This window comes from Quercus robur, chromosome 11 (assembly GCF_932294415.1).
Source record: "Quercus robur chromosome 11, dhQueRobu3.1, whole genome shotgun sequence".
Classification (NCBI taxonomy): Eukaryota; Viridiplantae; Streptophyta; class Magnoliopsida; order Fagales; family Fagaceae; genus Quercus; species Quercus robur.
The window spans coordinates 15853019-15859229 of NC_065544.1; positions in this window are offsets into that span (position 1 = coordinate 15853019).

Consider the following 6211-nt stretch of genomic DNA (forward strand, 5'->3'; position numbering starts at 1 on the left):
CATTTTCTGAAAAAAAAATTTACACCAAATCAAACGCAACAAATAATTCCAATGTGGTGCAGTACAATATCTATAAACATTTTGGGAAGCCCATTCTAACTGCGCTCACGGTCCGACTAGCCTACTAGCGGTAGTGGGAATTCTCCCATTCCCTAGTCAAAAACTTGGTTGGATGCAGGAACTACTCCGCGAGGAGTAGTACGGACATAAATAATATTATCACGACCTCTCTTTTTGTCCAACTAGGGATGCTTAATGCCAATTCGCCAACTTATGAGTGTGTTGTGTTAAGAAAAAAAAAAGTGTATTCCTTAGGAGGAAATGAAAACCTATTCCAATACAACTCAAATACTGACTGAAATCCAATTCGGTGGAATTGAGATTGTGAGATTGTGTAGGACTTTTGTTTCTTTTAAATTCTTCCCACAAAACGCACCGTTTGATCATATAATTAACTTTTTTTATAATAAAAAAAATATTTCAGACCATATTGGGTCGTATCGGGCCACGTCAGGAAAAAAAAATTCATCAGGGATGTGCATGCAGCCATGTCCAGCCCTCACAGTGCATCCCAACAATCCAATGTGAGTGCGCCGACCAAAATGGCACACATGTACTTCCCAGTATTGGTGAGAAAGGAGAATGTGAAACTTTAAATTAGAAAGAGAGATAAAAATAACATGATAAATTTGTAGTTAACGTGTCTTTTTTTAAGCTTTTAGATGATATATTTGCCACATGTCATTCATCTATGTATGTGAAAATTGGGTGAGAAAAGTGGAGGTGAGCCAGGCCTTATATATTTATAAGAAGTAAGAACTACAATACCTAAGTTGGCAAGGACTACCAAATGTCGATTTCCAAAGCAAAATAAACTTTGCAAAGACGAACCACGTTCCATGTCAACAATACAAAGCCATATTAACCGTGCAACTTACATATATAGCCTTATAAAATTAATTTTCATTTCCAAGTAACCCTCATTTTTTTCATAATCATTCAAAATGGAACAAACTGATAATAATTTTGATTTTCTCTCTAAAGAAGATCAAGAAAAAGTCAATGAAACTAGATTTGAGAGCGTACATTGCGAGAATAATCATGAATTTCCAAGCATACAAGCAGTGGCCCCTCACAACAAAGTCTCCCACAAGCGATGTACCGTGCCATGCAATGAACCAAAGTGTGGAAATTTTTTCCTCTATAGTCGGGAAACACACTACAATAAATGCCATTCAATGTACTCCATTGTTACTCTTTCTTTCTTCCCTAGATATGCTAGTTTGTCTGATTAATTTTATTTCATGAACGCAAGAGGCAAGTCCACAAAAAGGTGAGCTAGAACTCAAGAAAAGGTGTCCTGCTCGATGAATAAAGTCGATAATTTTTTAACTTATTACTAATAAAAACAAAAGGCATGGAAACTGAGTTTGATTGCCAAGAAAGATACTAGAAAAGAATTTTCAAGAGGTGAGATTGCACTCCGTTTGGGTGTTAACTTACATAAGAATTGTCTCTTTTAGAAATTTAGTGTAAGTAGGGATATATAGATTTTCTTAAAATTTGCAACTTGAGCTTTGGTTACTTTTTAAGTGAATCTTTGTAGATAAGGATGAATCTTTAGGTGGTGTTGGTGTTGTTGTTTAGAAGGTAGGGATTTTTCTAAGCCATTAAGTTCTATTTGTTCTTTTGGGGTTTTTAGAAGTTTTACAAGTGTGTTAGACTATTCTTTTTGTTGAGAAATTTATTTGTTTACTTGGATATTACATTGACGCCACACACAATAATGAGTTCTTTTTAATAAATTTCCTATTACACTTAAATAAATGAATAAAAATTCATGTTTACTCAAAAAATAAACTTTCTATTTAGTCTGTTTTCTCCCCCTATTTTGGTGTTTGTTTGTAAGAGTTTTTTGGTAAGAGTAGACAAGTTGGATTGGATTTTTACAATTTTTTCTGCGAGGAAAACTACTCTATTACACGTCCTTATACTTCTATAAAACAAATAAAATGAACAAGATATGAATTCATTCATGAGCTTAACTAGATAGGAGACTAGGATCAACAACTATATTTCCCTTTAAAATTTTAATGGAACATAAAAAGAAAGGAGATATTAAATGGTGAACCTTAAGGTGATAATTTGTTGATTTCCTCCCATAAACTAATCACTGATGCTTCTCTCGTTTTAAATTATAGCAAATAATATTATATAGAATGCATTAATCTTATGTAGTATGCAGTTATCTTATCTATAACCACATCAAATCATTATAATGATCATATATAGAGGAATTGTCTGATGGTAGCGTTTTTGTCCCTTTTCATAGCATATCTAATCAACCATTTGCTCATTGACTTTGGGATAATAATGCTCATGGTCATGGACAACTGTAATTCTTGGTTTGATCTGGATTTAAGTTTCATTGTTTTTAGTTCAACAGGTGTGGCATTTTGGTCGCTACACCAATGTTGGACACGTTGGGACGCAGCGTGCGGCCTGGACACGATTGTACACGCGTTCGAAATGAATTTTTTTTTTTTTAACACTGCACAATACGTCGGGATGCTTCCTGATACAATCAAATATGGAACAATATAGCCCAATACGTCTCAATACCCCTAAAATATCATAGCTCTCTCTCGATCTCTCCTTCTTCTCTCTAAGTCTCTAACCCACAACTTCTTAAAGCTCTCTCTCCATCTCTCCTTTGCCTCACTAACCCAAGGCATCAAGCCCCTCAATCCCTCCTTCTCTTGATCTCTCCTTCTTATCTGTGTTTCGTCCCTGCCGGGGCTTCCTTCATTTTTTTTTTTTTTTTTTTTTCCCCTTTTGGTTGTCCACTTGTCTGGCCATTTGGATTCTATAATTATTATCTACACTACTATTTGAAGTGTTTTCTCGGTTTCAAAGCCTCAATTTTGATGCTAAAAATATCTATCAATTTATTACTTTATAAAGCTTAAATAGCAAGATTAGTCATATAAAATTACTAATTAAAATGTATATTACCTACAAAATGGAAACACTCTCGCTAACCCACCTATTCTCAACCATCAAACCTTTTTTCTTTTTTTTCTTTTGTTCTTTAAAAGAAAATTAGAAAAACAAGTTAAATAACATACATTTCTAATATTTTATTTAAAAATAAAAATAAAAACACCCTCACGTTCAGTAAAAAAAAAAAAAAACAACTAAATAAGTTAAACAACCCCCCGTTTTTAGGTTTTTTTTTTTTTTTTTTTTTTTTTTCTTCTAAAAAAAAAAAAACACATTTGATTACAATTTGCTTCAATAGTTTATATCATTTTATCTTCACATAAAACTGCTCTAAACTTTTAACCACACGGTTACCTCTCTCATTTGAATTCAAATATCAGATGCCACTCACATGGATGTAGTTAAAATGATAATCACCAAGTCATTACACCTTCTCTCCCTACCTTTTTTTATAAAAATGAAGGTTTGAGATGGGAGAGACTTACAGTTACATAGCGATTAAAGAAGTGATGGAGAAAGATAAGGAAAGCAGCTCTCTCTCTCTCTCTTGCTAACAGTAACAAAGCTAAGAGCTCTGTACTACGGGTTGAGGCTTCTTCTAGAAGATTCGGGTTTGGTGCGCACTGTGCTAACTAATTAATTGTCAAGAGGCCTTTTAATAAGTGGCTCGCTCGGCCCAACTATATTTATAGGTTTTTTTTTTTTTTTTAAGAAAGAATGTTGTGATGATTACAATTTACAAATGTCAATAAAAAAAATTGGCAAATAACTTGTTTTTTTATTTTATATATATAGGGTCTGTTTGGATAGAACTTATTTTACTGAATATAGATCTATCTATACCATGGGAATTGAATGTCCAATTACTAGTTCCCATCAGAAGCAGCCTACACCTAATATAATGGTCTATATATTATATCCACCTCTAAGAGTAGATAGAAATGGAGCCGTGCCAGTGGAAGATGTGTGTTTAGATGTTGAAGGATCCATTGCTCAAACAGTCTATGGATATCCAAATGAGTGTTCAACACCCAGAATTGAAGTTCCTTTATCTAATTCTTTATGACGGTAAGTATCGTATGCTGCCCCTACTAACTCTTTTTCAATTTTTTTTCCATCAGGAAGTAACAAATGCCAACTTTAGTAAGTGTTGAATGGAAGGAATAAGTTTTAATCCTATGTGATCTTATCCTTCTACGACAAAAACTCCATGTTATCATATCCTAGACCAGTAAAATAATATAGGCAACGAAGTCAGTTCTTTGAGCGACTACATGTTCTTACAAATTGTATAATTGTTAATGTAATTTTAGAAATGATAATGGAGTTAATATCAGAAGTTCAGCAGCCCCAATTTAGGTTATCTAGGGTCTGTTTGGATTGAACTTATTGTTGCTGAAACTGAAAACTGAAAATACTGTAACAAAATAATTTTTAAATGTGTGAAAAGTACCGTGGGACCCATTTTTAATATTTTTAAATGCGTGAATAGTGTTGCTACAGTACCTGAACAGTGACGAAACAGTGCATGAACAGTGAAAATTGTCTCTGAACAGTAAAATCTGTCTCTTCTTAAACGCGTGAAAGTGAAAAAAAAAAAAAAAAAAGGAAAAAACGTGGACGCAGGATTCAGCAAACGCTGAATCCAAACCCAACCCTAGTGTGGCATGCACCTTAGCGGTTTTGTGTTTGTGTGCATCATTTGGGTTTTATTTTATTTTTATTTATTTAAATAAATTTGAACTTAGTTGCGTGTTTAGTGTTGAGACATAATATAGTTGCACAATAAATCTGAATTTTGTCTTCTTTCTCAAACTAATTAGGATAATGCCCCTGTTTTGAAACTTGATTTTCTAAAATCGAGTTTCAAATGTAAAACTCGATTTTTGAAACATCAAGTTATAGCAAATGAACTCAAGTACCATGTGAAGTACTCGAGTTTATGGAAATCGAGTTCTACTTGAATTTTTTCAAGGAACTTGAGTACTTCACATGGTACTCGAGTCCATAGAACTTGAGTACTTTACATGGAACTCGAGTTCCAATTTTTTTTTTTTTTTTTTTTTCAGTTTGCTATAACTCGATTGTCCAAAAATCAAGTTTAAAATTGAAACTCGATTTTTAGAAAATCAAGTTTCAAAACAGGGACATTTCCTTAATTAGTTTGAGAAAGAGGGTAAAATGCTGAATTTTTTGTGTGAAATGGGCAAAAGCCCATTTTTGCCCTGAAATTTATACATGGTTACTTTTGAACCGATAAGGAAGGTGGAGGGAAGAATATATATATATATATATATATATATATATATATATATATATATAGAGAGAGAGAGAGAGAGAGAGAGAGAGAGAGAGAGAGAGAGAGAGAGAGAGAGAGAGAGAGAGAGAGAGAGAGAGAGAGAGAGAGAGAGAGGTGTTACGTCCAAATATTTTCATAATAAATCCTAAGTGATAAGTTATTATTGGTTATTATTGGAGCATTTTATATTAATTACTTAAAATGAATAAATATTACAACATAAATGTAAAGATGTGGGAGTGAATATGAAAGGTGAGGAGTTAGTGAAAATGTTTAATCCTACATTGAAAAGGAGAGAGATTATTTTATTTTTTTTAATTGTGGTGATTAATGGGCTAATATGAATTGAATCAAATATTAGGCTAGATACATGCACAAGAGGGAGGTGAAAGATGGAGGTATCAAAAATGGAAAAGTCGCCTACATCCTCACTGACAAGAATCCATCAAAAGTTTCTACTGATGAGATGAGTGACGAAGAATATAGTCTCCATCAAGAAAAAATAGATAAGTATACAAAAGATGAACATAATTGGCGCTCTTATCTTTTAAATTGTCTTGTTGATCATTTCTATGATTATTATGATACAACTTATAATTCTGTCAAGAAAATTTTGAAAACTTTACAAAGCAGGTATAATACCGAGGAGGCTGGTGCAAAGAAGTATGCTGCTAGTAGATTTTCTCCGTTACCAAATGGTGGATGGAAAATCAGTGGTGGATCAAGCACAAGACTTCCAAATGATTGTGGCAGAATTGAGATCTGAAGGCATAAAGATTTGAGATAATTTGGTGGTAGCTGACATAGTTGATAAACTACCACAATCTTGGAGGGAGTTCCAAAAAACTTTGTGGCACAAACAAAACGAGGCATCCTTGAAGACTTTGATCACATGTATCCATGTGGAAG